Here is a 21,061-nt window from a genome sequence, read left to right as displayed (position 1 = left end):
ATTGCTGTTTTGTTGGCTGACTGAAGGAAGATATGCAGTGCATTTGAACCAAAGCAGATGTGTGCTGACAACTTAAATGCACAATCATGTTTGTGTTTTTTCTTTCTTTCTTCCATCCTTTGTAATATCATATTAAATATTAAGGTAGCAGTTTATAATCAATGACTAATGACATAAGAAAAGTAAAAAAAAAGTATACAATGATGCTTGAACTCACAACCTCAGCATTGCTCAACAGATACTGTCTTATAAGTACCGCGTGCTGACCAATTGCGCCACTGGAGCTCTTTGCAGCATTAATTGGTTATGCTAGATGTGGATTTTATTCAATACAATCAGTACAGTCATAAGAATTGAAAAAGAAAATAATTTTTGGTGATGAATGATGAGCAACAAAAAGGAACATGCATGCCAGATGGCACTTGAATAAGCTGTCCACGGTGATAGAAAAGGTTTAAAAAACAACAACAACAATGTTATCATAATTAATGTCATATTTTAGCTTCTGTGGTCACTTTTTACAAGCTAAACACTGCAAGACTGTTTTACAGTTGAAGCAAGGATAAAATATCAACTCTACTGATGAGACACTTGCTGTAATGACTTCCAACTCAGACGGGACTTAAACCCACAACCACTGGCTTAGGAAAACAGTGCCTTATCCATTATGCCAGTGGTGCTTACTGATGTCCTTATTTAAGACTGGTAGGTTTTTAATAGTCAATTATTTATTTTTGAAAAAAAGTGAAGCTGTTTACTGTGTTCTTTCCATTACCACGTCCAGCAAGAAATGTGCTGGTACTATCCAGAGCTGTCAGTATGGATTATCATGCTATATTGCAGAAAATCAATATGATGCAACTGCTTTACCAACAGTATGTTAATCTTTTCCATTGCTGTTTTGTTGGCTGACTGAAGGAAGATATGCAGTGCATTTGAACCAAAGCAGATGTGTGCTGACAACTTAAATGCACAATCATGTTTGTGTTTTTTCTTTCTTTCTTTCTTCCATCCTTTCTAATATCATATTAAATATTAAGGTAGCAGTTTATAATCAATGACTAATGACATAAAAAAAGGAAAAAAAAACATTATACAAAGCTGCTCCAGGTGAGACTTGAACTCACAACCTCGGCATTGCTCAACAGATACTGTCTTATAAGTACCACGCGCTGACCAATTGAGCCACTGGAGCACTTTGCAGCATTAATTGGTTATGCTAGATGTGGATTTTATTCAATGCAATCAGTACAGACATAAGAATTGAAAAAGAAAATCATTTTTGGTGATGAATGATGAGCAACAAAGGAACATGCATGCCAGATGGTACTTAAATAAGCTGTCCACGGTGATAGAAAATGTTTAAAAAAAACAACAACAATGTTATCATAATAAATGTCATATTTTAGCTTCCGTGGTCATTTTTTGCAAGCTAAACACTGCAAGACTGTTTTACAGTCGAAGTAAGGATAAAATATCAACTCTAGTGATGAGACACTTGCTGTAATGACTTCCACCCCATATGGAACTTGGACCCCCTGTCTTAGGAGGGCAGTGACTTATCCATTATGCCAGTGGTGCTTACTGATGTTCTTATTTAAGACTGTTAGGTTTTTAATAGTCAATTATTTATTTTTGAGGAAAAAGTGAAGCTGTTTACTGTGTTCTTTGCATTACCAAGTCCAGCAAGAAATATGCTGGTACTATCCAGAGCTGTCAGTATGGATTATCATGCTATATTGCAGAAAATCACTTTGATGCAACTGCTTTACCAACAGTATGTTAATCTTTTCCATTGCTGTTTTGTTGGCTGACTGAAGGAAGATATGCAGTGCATTTGAACCAAAGCAGATGTGTGCTGACAACTTAAATGCACAATCATGTTTGTGTTTTTTCTTTCTTTCTTCCATCCTTTGTAATATCATATTAAATATTAAGGTAGCAGTTTATAATCAATGACTAATGACATAAGAAAAGTAAAAAAAAAGAATACAATGATGCTTGAACTCACAACCTCAGCATTGCTCAACAGATACTGTCTTATAAGTACCGCGTGCTGACCAATTGCGCCACTGGAGCTCTTTGCAGCATTAATTGGTTATGCTAGATGTGGATTTTATTCAATACAATCAGTACAGTCATAAGAATTGAAAAAGAAAATAATTTTTGGTGATGAATGATGAGCAACAAAGGAACATGCATGCCAGATGGCACTTGAATAAGCTGTCCACGGTGATAGAAAAGGTTTAAAAAACAACAACAACAATGTTATCATAATTAATGTCATATTTTAGCTTCTGTGGTCACTTTTTACAAGCTAAACACTGCAAGACTGTTTTACAGTTGAAGCAAGGATAAAATATCAACTCTAGTGATGAGACACTTGCTGTAATGACTTCCAACTCAGACGGGACGTAAACCCACAACCACTGGCTTAGGAGAACAGTGCCTTATCCATTATGCCAGTGTTGCTTACTGATGTCCTTATTTAAGACTGATAGGTTTTTAATAGTCAATTATTTATTTTTGAAAAAAAGTGAAGCTGTTTACTGTGTTCTTTGCATTACCAAGTCCAGCAAGAAATGTGCTGGTACTATCCAGAGCTGTCAGTATGGATTATCATGCTATATTGCAGAAAATCAATTTGATGCAACTGCTTTACCAACAGTATGTTAATCTTTTCCATTGCTGTTTTGTTGGCTGACTGAAGGAAGATATGCAGTGCATTTGAACCAAAGCAGATGTGTGCTGACAACTTAAATGCACAATCATGTTTGTGTTTTTTATTTCTTTCTTCCATCCTTTGTAATATCATATTAAACATTAAGGTAGGAGTTTATAATCAATGACTAATGACATAAAAAAAGAAAAAAAAAACATTATACAAATCTGCTCCAGGTGAGGCTTGAACTCACAACCTTGGCATTGCTCAACAGATACTGTCTTATAAGAACCAAGCGCTGACCAATTGCGCCACTGGAGCACTTTACAGCATTAATTGGTTATGCTAGATGTGGATTTTATTCAATACAATCAGTACAGTCATAAGAATTGAAAAAGAAAATCATTTTTGGTGATGAATGATGAGCAGCAAAGTAACATGCATGCCAGATGGCACTTGAATAAGCTGTCCACTGTGATAGAAAAGGTTTAAAAAACAACAACAATGTTATCATAATTAATGTCATATTTTAGCTTCTGTGGTCATTTTTTACAAGCTAAACACTGCAAGACTGTTTTACAGTTAAAGCAAGGATAAAATATCAACTATAGTGATGAGCCACTTGCTGTAATGACTTCCAACTCAGACGGGACTTAAACCCACAACCACTGGCTTAGGAGAACAGTGCCTTATCCATTATGCCAGTGGTGCTTACTGATGTCCTTATTTAAGACTGATAGGGTTTTAATAGTCAATTATTATTATTTTTTTTAAAATTGAAGCTGTTTACTGTGTTCTTTGCATTACCAAGTCCAGCAAGAAATGTGCTGGTACTATCCAGAGCTGTCAGTATGGATTATCATGCTATATTGCAGAAAATCAATTTGATGCAACTGCTTTACCAACAGTATGTTAATCTTTTCCATTGCTGTTTTGTTGGCTGACTGAAGGAAGATATGCAGTGCATTTGAACCAAAGTAGATGTGTGCTGACAACTTTAATGCACAATCATGTTTGTGTTTTTTCTTTCTTTCTTCCATCCTTTGTAATATCATATTAAATATTAAGGTAGCAGTTTATAATCAATGACTAATGACATAAGAAAAGGAAAAAAAACAGTATACAAAGATGCTCCAGGTGAGGCTTGAACTCACAACCTCGGCATTGCTCAACAGATACTGTCTTATAAGTACCGCGCGCTGACCAATTGCGTCACTGGAGCACTTTTCAGCATTATTTGGTTATGCTAGATGTGGATTTTATTCAATACAATCAGTACAGTCATAAGAATTGAAAAAGAAAATCATTTTCGGTGATGAATGATGAGCAACAAAGGAACATGCATGCCAGATGGCACTTGAATAAGCTGTCCACTGTGATAGAAAAGGTTTAAAAGACAACAACAACAACAATGTTATCATAATTAATGTCATATTTTAGCTTCTGTGGTCATTTTTTACAAGTTAAACACTGCAAGACTGTTTTACAGTTGAAGCAAGGATAAAATATCAACTCTAGTGATGAGACACTTGCTGTAATGACTTCCAACTCATACGGGACTTAAACCCACAACCACTGGCTTAGGAGAACAGTGCCTTATCCATTATGCCAGTGGTGCTTACTGATGTCCTTATTTAAGACTGATAGGGTTTTAATAGTCAATTATGTATTTATTTTTAAAAATTGAAGCTGTTTACTGTGTTCTTTGCATTACCAAGTTCAGCAAGAAATGTGCTGGTACTATCCAGAGCTGTCAGTATTGATTATCATGCTATATTGCAGAAAATCAATTTGATGCAACTGCTTTACCAACAGTATGTTATTCTTTTCCATTGCTGTTTTGTTGGCTGACTGAAGGAAGATATGCAGTGCATTTGAACCAAAGCAGATGTGTGCTGACAACTTAAATGCACAATCATGTTTGTGTGTTTTCTTTCTTTCTTCCATCCTTTGTAATATCATATTAAATATTAAGGCTACCAGTTTATAATCAATGACTAATGACATAAGAAAAGGAAAAAAACACAGTATACAAAGATGCTCCAGGTGAGGCTTGAACTCACAACCTCGGCATTGCTCAACAGATACTGTTTTATAAGTACTGCGCGCTGACCAATTGTGCCACTTGAGTATTTTGCAGCATTAATTGGTTATGCTAGATGTGGATTTTATTCAATACAATCAGTACAGTCATAAGAATTGAAAAAGAAAATCATTTTTGGTGATGAATGATGAGCAACAAAGGAACATGCATGCCAGATGGCACTTGAATGAGCTGTTCACGGTGATAGAAAAGGTTTAAAAAACAACAACAACAATGTGATCATAATTAATGTCATATTTTAGCTTCTGTGGTCATTTTTTACAAGCTAAACACTGCAAGACTGTTGTACAGTTGAAGCAAGGATAAAATATCAACTCTAGTGATGAGACACTTGCTGTAATTACTTCCAACTCAGACTGGACTTAAACCCACAACCACTGGCTTAGGAGAACAGTGCCATATCCATTATGCCAGTGGTGCTTACTGATGTCTATATTTAAGACTGATAGGTTTTTAATAGTCAATTATTTATTTTTGAGGGAAAAGTGAAGCTGTTTACTGTGTTCTTTGCATTACCAAGTCCAGCAAGAAATGTGCTGGTACTATCCAGAGCTGTCAGTATGGATTATCATGCTATATTGCAGAAAATCAATTTGATGCAACTGCTTTACCAACAGTATGTTAATCTTTTCCATTGCTGTTTTGTTGGCTGACTGAAGGAAGATATGCAGCGCATTTGAACCAAAGCAGATGTGTGCTGACAACTTAAATGCACAATCATGTTTGTGTGTTTTCTTTCTTTCTTCCATCCTTTGTAATATCATATTAAATATTAAGGCTACCAGTTTATAATCAATGACTAATGACATAAGAAAAGGAAAAAAAACAGTAGACAAAGATGCTCCAGGTGAGGCTTGAACTCACAACCTCGGCATTGCTCAACAGATACTGTCTTATAAGTACCGCGCGCTGACCAATTGCACCACTGGAGCACTTTGCATCATTGACTGGTTATGCTAGATGTGGATTTTATTCAATGCAATCAGTACAGTCATAAGAATTGAAAAAGAAAATCATTTTTGGTGATGAATGATGAGCAACAAAGGAACATGCATGCCAGATGGTACTTAAATAAGCTGTCCACGGTGATAGAAAATGTTTAAAAAAAAACCAACAACAATGTTATCATAATAAATGTCATATTTTAGCTTCTGTGGTCATTTTTTGCAAGCTTAACACTGCAAGACTGTTTTACAGTTGAAGGAAGGATAAAATATCAACTCTACTGATGAGACACTTGCTGTAATGACTTCCAACTCAGACTGGACTTAAACCCACAACCACTGGCTTAGGAGAACAGTGCCTTATCCATTATGCCAGTGGTGCTTACTGATGTCCTTATTTAAGACTGATAGGGTTTTAATAGTCAATTATTTATTTTTGGGGAAAAAATTAAGCTGTTTACTGTGTTCTTTGCATTACCAAGTCCAGCAAGAAATGTGCTGGTACTATCCAGAGCTGTCAGTATGGATTATTATGCTATATTGCAGAAAATCAATTTGATGCAACTGCTTTACCAACAGTATGTTTTTCTTTTCCATTGCTGTTTTGTTGGCTGACTGAAGGAAGATATGCAGTGCATTTGAACCAAAGCAGATGTGTGCTGACAACTTAAATGCACAATCATGTTTGTGTGTTTTCTTTCTTTCTTCCATCCTTTGTAATATCATATTAAATATTAAGGCTACCAGTTTATAATCAATGACTAATGACATAAGAAAAGGAAAAAAAACAGTATACAAAGATGCTCCAGGTGAGGCTTGAACTCACAACCTCGGCCTTGCTCAACAGATACTGTCTTATAAGTACCGCGCGCTGACCAATCGCGCCACTGGAGAACTTTGCAACATTTTTTGGTTATGCTAGATGTGGATTTTATTCAATGTAATCAGTACAGTCATAAGAATTGAAAAAGAAAATCATTTTTGGTGATGAATGATGAGCAACAAAGGAACATGCATGCCAGATGGTACTTAAATAAGCTGTCCACGGTGATAGAAAATGTTTAAAAAAAACAACAACAATGTTATTATAATAAATGTCATATTTTTGCTTCTGTGGTCATTTTTTGCAAGCTAAACACTGCAAGACTGTTTTACAGTCGAAGCAAGGATAAAATATCAACTCTAGTGATGAGACACTTGCTGTAATGACTTCCACCCCATATGGAACTTGGACCCCCTGTCTTAGGAGGGCAGTGACTTATCCATTATGCCAGTGGTGCTTACTGATGTTCTTATTTAAGACTGTTAGGTTTTTAATAGTCAATTATTTATTTTTGAGGAAAAAGTGAAGCTGTTTACTGTGTTCTTTGCATTACCAAGTCCAGCAAGAAATATGCTGGTACTATCCAGAGCTGTCAGTATGGATTATCATGCTATATTGCAGAAAATCAATTTGATGCAACTGCTTTACCAACAGTATGTTATTCTTTTCCATTGCTGTTTTGTTGGCTGACTGAAGGAAGATATGCAGTGCATTTGAACCAAAGCAGATGTGTGCTGACAACTTAAATGCACAATCATGTTTGTGTTTTTCTTTCTTTCTTCCATCCTTTGTAATATCATATTAAATATTAAGGTAGCAGTTTATAATCAATGACTAATGACATAAGAAAAGGAAAAAAAAAAACAGTATACAATGATGCTTCAGGTGAGGCTTGAACTCACAACTTTGGCATTGCTCAACAGATACTGTCATTATAAGTTTTGCGCGCTGACCAATTGTGCCACTGGAGCACTTTGCAGCATTAATTGGTTATGCTAGATGTGGATTTTATTCAATACAATCAGTACATTCATAAGAATTGAAAAAGAAAATCATTTTCGGTGATGAATGATGAGCAACAAAGGAACATGCATGCCAGATGGCACTTTAATAAGCTGTCCACGGTGATAGAAAAGGTTTAAAAAACAACAACAACAATGTTATCATAATAAATTTCATATTTTAGCTTCTGTGGTCATTTTTTACAAGCTAAACACTGCAAGACTGTTTTACAATTGAAGGAAGGATAAAATATCAACTCTAGTGATGAGACACTTGCTGTAATGACTTCCAACTCAGACGGGACTTAAACCCACAACCACTGGCTTAGGAGAACAGTGCCTTATCCATTATGCCAGTGGTGCTTACTGATGTCCTTATTTAAGACTGATAGGTTTTTAATAGTCAATTATTTATTTTTGAAAAAAAGTGAAGCTGTTTACTGTGTTCTTTGCATTACCAAGTCCAGCAAGAAATGTGCTGGTAATATCCAGAGCTGTCAGTATGGATTATCATGCTATATTGCAGAAAATCAATTTGATGCAACTGCTTTACCAACAGTATGTTAATCTTTTCCATTGCTGTTTTGTTGGCTGACTGAAGGAAGATATGCAGTGCATTTGAACCAAAGCAGATGTGTGCTGACAACTTAAATGCACAATCATGTTTGTGTTTTTTCTTTCTTTCTTCCATCCTTTGTAATATCATATTAAACATTAAGGTAGCAGTTTATATTCAATGACTAATGACATAAAAAAAGGAAAAAAAAAACATTATACAAAGCTGCTCCAGGTGAGGCTTGAACTCACAACCTCGGCATTGCTCAACAGATACTGTCTTATAAGTACCGCGTGCTGACCAATTGCGCCACTGGAGCACTTTGCAGCATTATTTGGTTATGCTAGATGTGGATTTTATCCAATACAATCAGTACAGTCATAAGAATTGAAAAGGAAAATCATTTTTGGTGATGAATGATGAGCAACAAAGGAACATGCATGCCAGATGGTACTTAAATAAGCTGTCCACGGTGATAGAAAATGTTTAAAAAAAACAACAATGTTATCATAATAAATGTCATATTTTAGCTTCTGTAGTCATTTTTTGCAAGCTAAACACTGCAAGACTGTTTTACAGTCGAAGCAAGGATAAAATATCAACTCTAGTGATGAGACACTTGCTGTAATGACTTCCACCCCATATGGAACTTGGACCCCCTGTCTTAGGAGGGCAGTGACTTATCCATTATGCCAGTGGTGCTTACTGATGTTCTTATTTAAGACTGTTAGGTTTATAATAGTCAATTATTTATTTTTGAGGAAAAAGTGAAGCTGTTTACTGTGTTCTTTGCATTACCAAGTCCAGCAAGAAATATGCTGGTACTATCCAGAGCTGTCAGTATGGATTATCATGCTATATTGCAGAAAATCAATTTGATGCAACTGCTTTACCAACAGTATGTTAATCTTTTCCATTGCTGTTTTGTTGGCTGACTGAAGGAAGATATGCAGTGCATTTGAACCAAAGCAGATGTGTGCTGACAACTTAAATGCACAATCATGTTTGTGTTTTTTCTTTCTTTCTTCCATCCTTTGTAATATCATATTAAACATTAAGGTAGCAGTTTATAATCAATGACTAATGACATAAAAAAAGGAAAAAAAAACATTCTACTAAGCTGCTCCAGGTGAGGCTTGAACTCACAGCCTCGGCATTGCTCAACAGATACTGTGTTATAAGTACCGCGCGCTGACCAATTGCGCCACTGGAGCACTTTGCAGCATTAATTGGTTATGCTAGATGTGGATTTTATTCAATACAATCAGTACAGTCATAAGAATTGAAAAAGAAAATAATTTTTGGTGATGAATGATGAGCAACAAAGGAACATGCATGCCAGATGGCACTTGAATAAGCTGTCCACTGTGATAGAAAAGGTTTAAAACACAACAACAACAATGTTATCATAATTAATGTCATATTTTAGCTTCTGTAGTCATTTTTTACAAGCTAAACACTGCAAGACTGTTTTACAGTTGAAGCAAGGATAAAATATCAACTCTAGTGGTGAGACACTTGCTGTAATGACTTCCAACTCAGACGGGACTTAAACCCACAACCACTGGCTTAGGAGAACAGTGCCTTATCCATTATGCCAATGGTGCTTACTGATGTCCTTATTTAAGACTGATAGGGTTTTAATAGTCAATTATTTATTTTTGGGGAAAAATTGAAGCTGTTTACTGTGTTCTTTGCATTACCAAGTCCAGCAAGAAAAGTGCTGGTACTATCCAGAGCTGTCAGTATGGATTATCATGCTATATTGCAGAAAATCAATTTGATGCAACTGCTTTACCAACAGTATGTTATTCTTTTCCATTGCTGTTTTGTTGGCTGACTGAAGGAAGATATGCAGTGCATTTGAACCAAAGCAGATATGTGCTGACAACTTAAATGCACAATCATGTTTGTGTGTTTTCTTTCTTTCCTTCATCCTTTGTAATATCATATTAAATATTAAGGCTACCAGTTTATAATCAATGACTAATGACATAAGAAAAGAAAAAAAAATAGTATTCAAAGATGCTCCAGGTGAGGCTTGAACTCACAACCTCAGCATTGCTCAACAGATACTGTCTTATAAGTACCGCGTGCTGACCAATTGCGCCACTAGAGCACTTTGCAGCATTAATTGGTTATGCTAGATGTGGATTTTATTCAATACAATCAGTACAGTCATAAGAATTGAAAAAGAAAATCATTTTTGGTGATGAATGATGAGCAACAAAGGAACATGCATGCCAGATGGCACTTGAATAAGCTGTCCACGGTGAAAGAAAAGGTTTAAAAAACAACAACAACAATGTTATCATAATTAATGTCATATTTTAGCTTCTGTGGTCATTTTTTACAAGCTAAACACTGCAAGACTGTTTTACAGTTGAAGCAAGGATAAAATATCAACTCTAGTGATGAGACACTTGCTGTAATGACTTCCAACTCAGACAGGACTTAAACCCACAACCACCGGCTTAGGATAACAGTGCCTTATCCATTATGCCAGTGGTGCTTACTGATGTCCTTATTTAAGACTGATAGGTTTTTAATAGTCAATTATTTATTTTTGAAAAAAAGTGAAGCTGTTTACTGTGTTCTTTGCATTACCAAGTCCAGCAAGAAATGTGCTGGTACTATCCAGAGCTGTCAGTATGGATTATCATGCTATATTGCAGAAAATCAATTTGATGCAACTGCTTTACCCACAGTATGTTAATCTTTTCCATTGCTGTTTTGTTGGCTGGCTGAAGGAAGATATGCAGTGCATTTGAACCAAAGCAGATGTGTGCTGACAACTTAAATGCACAATCATGTTTGTGTTTTTTCTTTCTTTCTTCCATCCTTTGTAATATCATATTAAATATTAAGGTAGCAGTTTATAATCAATGACTAATGACATAAAAAAAGGAAAAAAAAACATTATACAAAGCTGCTCTAGGGGAGGCTTGAACTCACAACTTCGGCATTGCTCAACAGATACTGTCTTATAAGTACCGCGCGCTGACCAATTGCGCCACTGGAGCACTTTGCAGCATTAGTTGGTTATGCTAGATGTGGATTTTATTTAATACAATCAGTACAGTCATAAGAATTGAAAAAGAAAATCATTTTTGGTGATGAATGATGAGCAACAAAGGAACATGCATGCCAGATGGCACTTGAATAATCTGTCCACGGTGTTAGAAAATGTTTAAAAAACCACAACAACAATGTTATCATAATTAATGTCATATTTTAGCTTCTGTGGTCATTTTTTACAAGCTAAACACTGCAAGACTGTTGTACAGTTGAAGGAAGGATAAAATATCAACTCTAGTGAAGAGACACTTGCTGTAATGACTTCCAACTCAGACGGGACTTGGACCCCCTGGCTTAGGAGGGCAGTGACTTATCCATTATGCCAGTGGTGCTTACTGATGTTCTTATTTAAGACTGTTAGGTTTTTAATAGTCAATTATTTATTTTTGAGGAAAAAGTGAAGCTGTTTACTGTGTTCTTTGCATTACCAAGTCCAGCAAGAAATGTGCTGGTACTATCCAGAGCTGTCAGAATGGATTATCATGCTATATTGCAGAAAATCAATTTGATGCAACTGCTTTACCAACAGTATGTTAATCTTTTCCATTGCTGTTTTGTTGGCTGACTGAAGGAAGATATGCAGTGCATTTGAACCAAAGCAGATGTGTGCTGACAACTTAAATGCACAATCATGTTTGTGTTTTTTCTTTTTTTCTTCCATCCTTTGTAATATCATATTACATATTAAGGTAGCAGTTTATAATCAATAACTAATGACATAAGAAAAGGGAAAAAAAAACAGAATACAAATATGCTCCAGGTGAGGCTTGAACTCACAACCTCGGAATTGCTCAACAGATACTGTCTTATAAGTACCACGTGCTGACCAATTGCGCCACTGGAGTACTTTGCAGCGTTAATTGGTTATGCTAGATGTGTATTTTATTCAATACAATCAGTACAGTCATAAGAATTGAAAAAGAAAATCATTTTTGGTGATGAATGATGAGCAACAAAGGAACATGCATGCCAGATGGCACTTGAATAAGCTGTCCACGCTGATAGAAAAGGTTTAAAAAACAACAACAACAATGTTATCATAATTAATGTCATATTTTAGCTTCTGTGGTCATTTTTTTACAAGCTAAACACTGCAAGACTGTTTTACAGTTGAAGCAAGGATAAAATATCAACTCTAGTGATGAGACACTTGCTGTAATGACTTCCAACTCAGAGGGGACTTAAACCCACAACCACTGGCTTAGGAGAACAGTGCCTTACCCATTATGCCAGTGGTGCTTACTGATGTTCTTATTTAAGACTGTTAGGTTTTTAATAGTCAATTATTTATTTTTGAGGAAAAAGTGAAGCTGTTTACTGTGTTCTTTGCATTACCAAGTCCAGCAAGAAATGTGCTGGTACTATCCAGAGCTGTCAGTATGGATTATCATGCTATATTGCAGAAAATCAATTTGATGCAACTGCTTTACCAACAGTATGTTAATCTTTTCCATTGCTGTTTTGTTGGCTGACTGAAGGAAGATATGCAGATGTGTGCTGACAACTTAAATGCACAATCATGTTTGTGTTTTTTCTTTCTTTCTTCCATCCTTTTTAATATCATATTAAATATTAAGGTAGCAGTTTATAATCAATGACTAATGACATAAGAAAAGGAAAAAAAACAGTATACAAAGCTGCTCCAGGTGAGACTTGAACTCACAACCTCGGCATTGCTCAACAGATACTGTCTTATAAGTACCGCACGCTGACCTATTGCACCACTGGAGCACTTTGCAGCATTGGTTGGTTATGCTAGATGTGGATTTTATTCAATACAATCAGTACAGTCATAAGAATTAAAAAAGAAAATCATTTTTGGTGATGAATGATGAGCAACAAAGGAACATGCATGCCAGATGGCACTTGAATAAGCTGTCCACGGTGATAGAAAAGGTTTAAAAAACAACAACAACAACAACAATGTTATCATAATTAATGTCATATTTTAGCTTCTGTGGTCATTTTTTACAAGCTAAACACTGCAAGACTGTTTTACAGTTGAAGCAAGGATAAAATATCAACTCTAGTGATGAGACACTTGCTGTAATTACTTCCACCCCATATGGGACTTGGACCCCCTGGCTTAGGAGGGCAGTGACTTATCCATTATGCCAGTGGTGCTTACTGATGTTCTTATTTAAGACTGTTAGGTTTTTAATAGTCAATTATTTATTTTTGAGAAAAAAGTGAAGCTGTTTACTGTGTTCTTTGCATTACCAAGTCCAGCAAGAAATGTGCTGGTACTATCCAGAGCTGTCAGAATGGATTATCATGCTATATTGCAGAAAATCAATTTGATGCAACTGCTTTACCAACAGTATGTTAATCTTTTCCATTGCTGTTTTGTTGGCTGACTGAAGGAAGATATGCAGTGCATTTGAACCAAAGCAGATGTGTGCTGACAACTTAAATGCACAATAATGTTTGTGTTTTTTCTTTTTTTCTTCCATCCTTTGTAATATCATATTACATATTAAGGTAGCAGTTTATAATCAATAACTAATGACATAAGAAAAGGGAAAAAAAAAACAGAATACAAAGATGCTCCAGGTGAGGCTTGAACTCACAACCTCGGCATTGCTCAACAGATACTGTCTTATAAGTACCACGTGCTGACCAATTGCGCCACTGGAGTACTTTGCAGCATTAATTGGTTATGCTAGATGTGTATTTTATTCAATACAATCAGTACAGTCATAAGAATTGAAAAAGAAAATCATTTTTGGTGATGAATGATGAGCAACAAAGGAACATGCATGCCAGATGGCACTTGAATAAGCTCTCCACGGTGAAAGAAAAGGTTTAAAAAACAACAACAACAATGTTATCATAATTAATGTCATATTTTAGCTTCTGTGGTCATTTTTTACAAGCTAAACACTGCAAGACTGTTTTACAGTTGAAGCAAGGATAAAATATCAACTCTAGTGATGAGACACTTGCTGTAATGACTTCCAACTCAGACAGGACTTAAACCCACAACCACCGGCTTAGGATAACAGTGCCTTATCCATTATGCCAGTGGTGCTTACTGATGTCCTTATTTAAGACTGATAGGTTTTTAATAGTCAATTATTTATTTTTGAAAAAAAGTGAAGCTGTTTACTGTGTTCTTTGCATTACCAAGTCCAGCAAGAAATGTGCTGGTACTATCCAGAGCTGTCAGTATGGATTATCATGCTATATTGCAGAAAATCAATTTGATGCAACTGCTTTACCAACAGTATGTTAATCTTTTCCATTGCTGTTTTGTTGGCTGACTGAAGGAAGATATGCAGTGCATTTGAACCAAAGCAGATGTGTGCTGACAACTTAAATGCACAATCATGTTTGTGTTTTTTATTTCTTTCTTCCATCCTTTGTAATATCATATTAAACATTAAGGTAGGAGTTTATAATCAATGACTAATGACATAAAAAAAGAAAAAAAAAAACATTATACAAAGCTGCTCCAGGTGAGGCTTGAACTCACAACCTCGGCATTGCTCAACAGATACTGTCTTATAAGAACCAAGCGCTGACCAATTGCGCCACTGGAGCACTTTACAGCATTAATTGGTTATGCTAGATGTGGATTTTATTCAATACAATCAGTACAGTCATAAGAATTGAAAAAGAAAATCATTTTTGGTGATGAATGATGAGCAGCAAAGTAACATGCATGCCAGATGGCACTTGAATAAGCTGTCCACTGTGATAGAAAAGGTTTAAAAAACAACAACAATGTTATCATAATTAATGTCATATTTTAGCTTCTGTGGTCATTTTTTACAAGCTAAACACTGCAAGACTGTTTTACAGTTAAAGCAAGGATAAAATATCAACTATAGTGATGAGCCACTTGCTGTAATGACTTCCAACTCAGACGGGACTTAAACCCACAACCACTGGCTTAGGAGAACAGTGCCTTATCCATTATGCCAGTGGTGCTTACTGATGTCCTTATTTAAGACTGATAGGGTTTTAATAGTCAATTATTATTATTTTTTTTTAAATTGAAGCTGTTTACTGTGTTCTTTGCATTACCAAGTCCAGCAAGAAAAGTGCTGGTACTATCCAGAGCTGTCAGTATGGATTATCATGCTATATTGCAGAAAATCAATTTGATGCAACTGCTTTACCAACAGTATGTTATTCTTTTCCATTGCTGTTTTGTTGGCTGACTGAAGGAAGATATGCAGTGCATTTGAACCAAAGCAGATGTGTGCTGACAACTTAAATGCACAATCATGTTTGTGTGTTTTCTTTCTTTCTTCCATCCTTTGTAATATCATATTAAATATTAAGGCTACCAGTTTATAATCAATGACTAATGACATAAGAAAAGGAAAAAAAACAATATACAAAGATGCTCCATGTGAGGCTTGAACTCACAACCTCAGCATTGCTCAACAGATACTGTCTTATAAGTACCGAGCGCTGACCAATTGCGCCACTGGAGCGCTTTGAATCATTGATTGGTTATGCTAGATGTGGATTTTATTCAATGCAATTAGTACAGTCATAAGAATTGAAAAAGAAAATCATTTTTGGTGATGAATGATGAGCAACAAAGGAACATGCATGCCAGATGGTACTTAAATAAGCTGTCCACGGTGATAGAAAATGTTTTAAAAAAAACAACAACAATGTTTTCATAATAAATGTCATATTTTAGCTTCTGTGGTCATTATTTGCAAGCTAAACACTGCAAGACTGTTTTACAGTCAAAGCAAGGATAAAATATCAACTCTAGTGATGAGACACTTGCTATAATGACTTCCACCCCATATGGAACTTGGACCCCCTGTCTTAGGAGGGCAGTGACTTATCTATTATGCCAGTGGTGCTTACTGATGTTCTTATTTAAGACTGTTAGGTTTTTAATAGTCAATTATTTATTTTTGAGGAAAAAGTGAAGCTGTTTACTGTGTTCTTTGCATTACCAAGTCCAGCAAGAAATGTGCTGGTACTATCCAGAGCTGTCAGAATGGATTATCATGCTATATTGCAGAAAATCAATTTGATGCAACTGCTTTACCAACAGTATGTTAATCTTTTCCATTGCTGTTTTGTTGGCTGACTGAAGGAAGATATGCAGTGCATTTGAACCAAAGCAGATGTGTGCTGACAACTTAAATGCACAATAATGTTTGTGTTTTTTCTTTTTTTCTTCCATCCTTTGTAATATCATATTACATATTAAGGTAGCAGTTTATAATCAATAACTAATGACATAAGAAAAGGGAAAAAAAAAAACAGAATACAAAGATGCTCCTGGTGAGGCTTGAACTCACAACCTCGGCATTGCTCAACAGATACTGTCTTATAAGTACCACGTGCTGACCAATTGCGCCACTGGAGTACTTTGCAGCATTAATTGGTTATGCTAGATGTGTATTTTATTCAATACAATCAGTACAGTCATAAGAATTGAAAAAGAAAATCATTTTTGGTGATGAATGATGAGCAACAAAGGAACATGCATGCCAGATGGCACTTGAATAAGCTCTCCACGGTGAAAGAAAAGGTTTAAAAAACAACAACAACAATGTTATCATAATTAATGTCATATTTTAGCTTCTGTGGTCATTTTTTACAAGCTAAACACTGCAAGACTGTTTTACAGTTGAAGCAAGGATAAAATATCAACTCTAGTGATGAGACACTTGCTGTAATGACTTCCAACTCAGACAGGACTTAAACCCACAACCACCGGCTTAGGATAACAGTGCCTTATCCATTATGCCAGTGGTGCTTACTGATGTCCTTATTTAAGACTGATAGGTTTTTAATAGTCAATTATTTATTTTTGAAAAAAAGTGAAGCTGTTTACTGTGTTCTTTGCATTACCAAGTCCAGCAAGAAATGTGCTGGTACTATCCAGAGCTGTCAGTATGGATTATCATGCTATATTGCAGAAAATCAATTTGATGCAACTGCTTTACCAACAGTATGTTAATCTTTTCCATTGCTGTTTTGTTGGCTGACTGAAGGAAGATATGCAGTGCATTTGAACCAAAGCAGATGTGTGCTGACAACTTAAATGCACAATCATGTTTGTGTTTTTTATTTCTTTCTTCCATCCTTTGTAATATCATATTAAACATTAAGGTAGGAGTTTATAATCAATGACTAATGACATAAAAAAAGAAAAAAAAAAACATTATACAAAGCTGCTCCAGGTGAGGCTTGAACTCACAACCTCGGCATTGCTCAACAGATACTGTCTTATAAGAACCAAGCGCTGACCAATTGCGCCACTGGAGCACTTTACAGCATTAATTGGTTATGCTAGATGTGGATTTTATTCAATGCAATTAGTACAGTCATAAGAATTGAAAAAGAAAATCATTTTTGGTGATGAATGATGAGCAACAAAGGAACATGCATGCCAGATGGTACTTAAATAAGCTGTCCACGGTGATAGAAAATGTTTTAAAAAAAACAACAACAATGTTTTCATAATAAATGTCATATTTTAGCTTCTGTGGTCATTATTTGCAAGCTAAACACTGCAAGACTGTTTTACAGTCAAAGCAAGGATAAAATATCAACTCTAGTGATGAGACACTTGCTATAATGACTTCCACCCCATATGGAACTTGGACCCCCTGTCTTAGGAGGGCAGTGACTTATCTATTATGCCAGTGGTGCTTACTGATGTTCTTATTTAAGACTGTTAGGTTTTTAATAGTCAATTATTTATTTTTGAGGAAAAAGTGAAGCTGTTTACTGTGTTCTTTGCATTACCAAGTCCAGCAAGAAATGTGCTGGTACTATCCAGAGCTGTCAGAATGGATTATCATGCTATATTGCAGAAAATCAATTTGATGCAACTGCTTTACCAACAGTATGTTAATCTTTTCCATTGCTGTTTTGTTGGCTGACTGAAGGAAGATATGCAGTGCATTTGAACCAAAGCAGATGTGTGCTGACAACTTAAATGCACAATAATGTTTGTGTTTTTTCTTTTTTTCTTCCATCCTTTGTAATATCATATTACATATTAAGGTAGCAGTTTATAATCAATAACTAATGACATAAGAAAAGGGAAAAAAAAAAACAGAATACAAAGATGCTCCAGGTGAGGCTTGAACTCACAACCTCGGCATTGCTCAACAGATACTGTCTTATAAGTACCACGTGCTGACCAATTGCGCCACTGGAGTACTTTGCAGCATTAATTGGTTATGCTAGATGTGTATTTTATTCAATACAATCAGTACAGTCATAAGAATTGAAAAAGAAAATCATTTTTGGTGATGAATGATGAGCAACAAAGGAACATGCATGCCAGATGGCACTTGAATAAGCTCTCCACGGTGAAAGAAAAGGTTTAAAAAACAACAACAACAATGTTATCATAATTAATGTCATATTTTAGCTTCTGTGGTCATTTTTTACAAGCTAAACACTGCAAGACTGTTTTACAGTTGAAGCAAGGATAAAATATCAACTCTAGTGATGAGACACTTGCTGTAATGACTTCCAACTCAGACAGGACTTAAACCCACAACCACCGGCTTAGGATAACAGTGCCTTATCCATTATGCCAGTGGTGCTTACTGATGTCCTTATTTAAGACTGATAGGTTTTTAATAGTCAATTATTTATTTTTGAAAAAAAGTGAAGCTGTTTACTGTGTTCTTTGCATTACCAAGTCCAGCAAGAAATGTGCTGGTACTATCCAGAGCTGTCAGTATGGATTATCATGCTATATTGCAGAAAATCAATTTGATGCAACTGCTTTACCAACAGTATGTTAATCTTTTCCATTGCTGTTTTGTTGGCTGACTGAAGGAAGATATGCAGTGCATTTGAACCAAAGCAGATGTGTGCTGACAACTTAAATGCACAATCATGTTTGTGTTTTTTATTTCTTTCTTCCATCCTTTGTAATATCATATTAAACATTAAGGTAGGAGTTTATAATCAATGACTAATGACATAAAAAAAGAAAAAAAAAACATTATACAAAGCTGCTCCAGGTGAGGCTTGAACTCACAACCTCGGCATTGCTCAACAGATACTGTCTTATAAGAACCAAGCGCTGACCAATTGCGCCACTGGAGCACTTTACAGCATTAATTGGTTATGCTAGATGTGGATTTTATTCAATACAATCAGTACAGTCATAAGAATTGAAAAAGAAAATCATTTTTGGTGATGAATGATGAGCAGCAAAGTAACATGCATGCCAGATGGCACTTGAATAAGCTGTCCACTGTGATAGAAAAGGTTTAAAAAACAACAACAATGTTATCATAATTAATGTCATATTTTAGCTTCTGTGGTCATTTTTTACAAGCTAAACACTGCAAGACTGTTTTACAGTTAAAGCAAGGATAAAATATCAACTATAGTGATGAGCCACTTGCTGTAATGACTTCCAACTCAGACGGGACTTAAACCCACAACCACTGGCTTAGGAGAACAGTGCCTTATCCATTATGCCAGTGGTGCTTACTGATGTCCTTATTTAAGACTGATAGGGTTTTAATAGTCAATTATTATTATTTTTTTTTAAATTGAAGCTGTTTACTGTGTTCTTTGCATTACCAAGTCCAGCAAGAAAAGTGCTGGTACTATCCAGAGCTGTCAGTATGGATTATCATGCTATATTGCAGAAAATCAATTTGATGCAACTGCTTTACCAACAGTATGTTATTCTTTTCCATTGCTGTTTTGTTGGCTGACTGAAGGAAGATATGCAGTGCATTTGAACCAAAGCAGATGTGTGCTGACAACTTAAATGCACAATCATGTTTGTGTGTTTTCTTTCTTTCTTCCATCCTTTGTAATATCATATTAAATATTAAGGCTACCAGTTTATAATCAATGACTAATGACATAAGAAAAGGAAAAAAAACAGTATACAAAGATGCTCTATGTGAGGCTTGAACTCACAACCTCAGCATTGCTCAACAGATACTGTCTTATAAGTACCGAGCGCTGACCAATTGCGCCACTGGAGCGCTTTGAATCATTGATTGGTTATGCTAGATGTGGATTTTATTCAATGCAATTAGTACAGTCATAAGAATTGAAAAAGAAAATCATTTTTGGTGATGAATGATGAGCAACAAAGGAACATGCATGCCAGATGGTACTTAAATAAGCTGTCCACGGTGATAGAAAATGTTTTAAAAAAAACAACAACAATGTTTTCATAATAAATGTCATATTTTAGCTTCTGTGGTCATTATTTGCAAGCTAAACACTGCAAGACTGTTTTACAGTCAAAGCAAGGATAAAATATCAACTCTAGTGATGAGACACTTGCTATAATGACTTCCACCCCATATGGAACTTGGACCCCCTGTCTTAGGAGGGCAGTGACTTATCTATTATGCCAGTGGTGCTTACTGATGTTCTTATTTAAGACTGTTAGGTTTTTAATAGTCAATTATTTATTTTTGAGGAAAAAGTGAAGCTGTTTACTGTGTTCTTTGCATTACCAAGTCCAGCAAGAAATGTGCTGGTACTATCCAGAGCTGTCAGTATGGATTATCATGCTATATTGCAGAAAATCAATTTGATGCAACTGCTTTACCAACAGTATGTTAATCTTTTCCATTGCTGTTTTGTTGGCTGACTGAAGGAAGATATGCAGTGCATTTGAACCAAAGTAGATGTGTGCTGACAACTTTAATGCACAATCATGTTTGTGTTTTTTCTTTCTTTCTTCCATCCTTTGTAATATCATATTAAATATTAAGGTAGCAGTTTATAATCAATGACTAATGACATAAGAAAAGGAAAAAAAACAGTATACAAAGATGCTCCAGGTGAGGCTTGAACTCACAACCTCGGCATTGCTCAACAGATACTGTCTTATAAGTACCGCGCGCTGACCAATTGCGTCACTGGAGCACTTTTCAGCATTATTTGGTTATGCTAGATGTGGA

The 21,061-nt window shown here is 35.6% G+C and overlaps 7 non-coding genes across 7 annotated transcripts; all 7 read right to left on the bottom strand.

Annotated features, from left to right (window-relative positions):
- Positions 1-2,890: 2,890 nt before the first annotated feature.
- TRNAI-UAU (transfer RNA isoleucine (anticodon UAU)) lies at positions 2,891-2,983 on the bottom strand. Its single transcript is given in 2 exon segments — positions 2,891-2,926; positions 2,946-2,983. It is a non-coding gene; the product is annotated as a tRNA-Ile (tRNA).
- Positions 2,984-5,605: 2,622 nt separating this feature from the next.
- Positions 5,606-5,698, bottom strand: TRNAI-UAU (transfer RNA isoleucine (anticodon UAU)). The gene is given in 2 exon segments: positions 5,606-5,641; positions 5,661-5,698. It is a non-coding gene; the product is annotated as a tRNA-Ile (tRNA).
- A 2,618-nt stretch (positions 5,699-8,316) lies between these two features.
- TRNAI-UAU (transfer RNA isoleucine (anticodon UAU)) lies at positions 8,317-8,409 on the bottom strand. The gene is given in 2 exon segments: positions 8,317-8,352; positions 8,372-8,409. It is a non-coding gene; the product is annotated as a tRNA-Ile (tRNA).
- An 802-nt stretch (positions 8,410-9,211) lies between these two features.
- On the bottom strand, positions 9,212-9,304 carry TRNAI-UAU (transfer RNA isoleucine (anticodon UAU)). The gene is given in 2 exon segments: positions 9,212-9,247; positions 9,267-9,304. It is a non-coding gene; the product is annotated as a tRNA-Ile (tRNA).
- Positions 9,305-14,618: 5,314 nt separating this feature from the next.
- Positions 14,619-14,711, bottom strand: TRNAI-UAU (transfer RNA isoleucine (anticodon UAU)). The gene is given in 2 exon segments: positions 14,619-14,654; positions 14,674-14,711. It is a non-coding gene; the product is annotated as a tRNA-Ile (tRNA).
- Positions 14,712-17,327: 2,616 nt separating this feature from the next.
- On the bottom strand, positions 17,328-17,420 carry TRNAI-UAU (transfer RNA isoleucine (anticodon UAU)). The gene is given in 2 exon segments: positions 17,328-17,363; positions 17,383-17,420. It is a non-coding gene; the product is annotated as a tRNA-Ile (tRNA).
- A 1,713-nt stretch (positions 17,421-19,133) lies between these two features.
- Positions 19,134-19,226, bottom strand: TRNAI-UAU (transfer RNA isoleucine (anticodon UAU)). Its single transcript is given in 2 exon segments — positions 19,134-19,169; positions 19,189-19,226. It is a non-coding gene; the product is annotated as a tRNA-Ile (tRNA).
- Between the last annotated feature and the right edge of the window lie 1,835 nt (positions 19,227-21,061).

This window comes from Pseudophryne corroboree, unplaced genomic scaffold, assembly GCF_028390025.1.
Source record: "Pseudophryne corroboree isolate aPseCor3 unplaced genomic scaffold, aPseCor3.hap2 scaffold_1450, whole genome shotgun sequence".
Classification (NCBI taxonomy): domain Eukaryota; kingdom Metazoa; phylum Chordata; class Amphibia; order Anura; family Myobatrachidae; genus Pseudophryne; species Pseudophryne corroboree.
The sequence above is the reverse complement of the archived record's forward strand: the minus strand, read 5'-3'. Positions and strand labels throughout refer to the sequence as shown.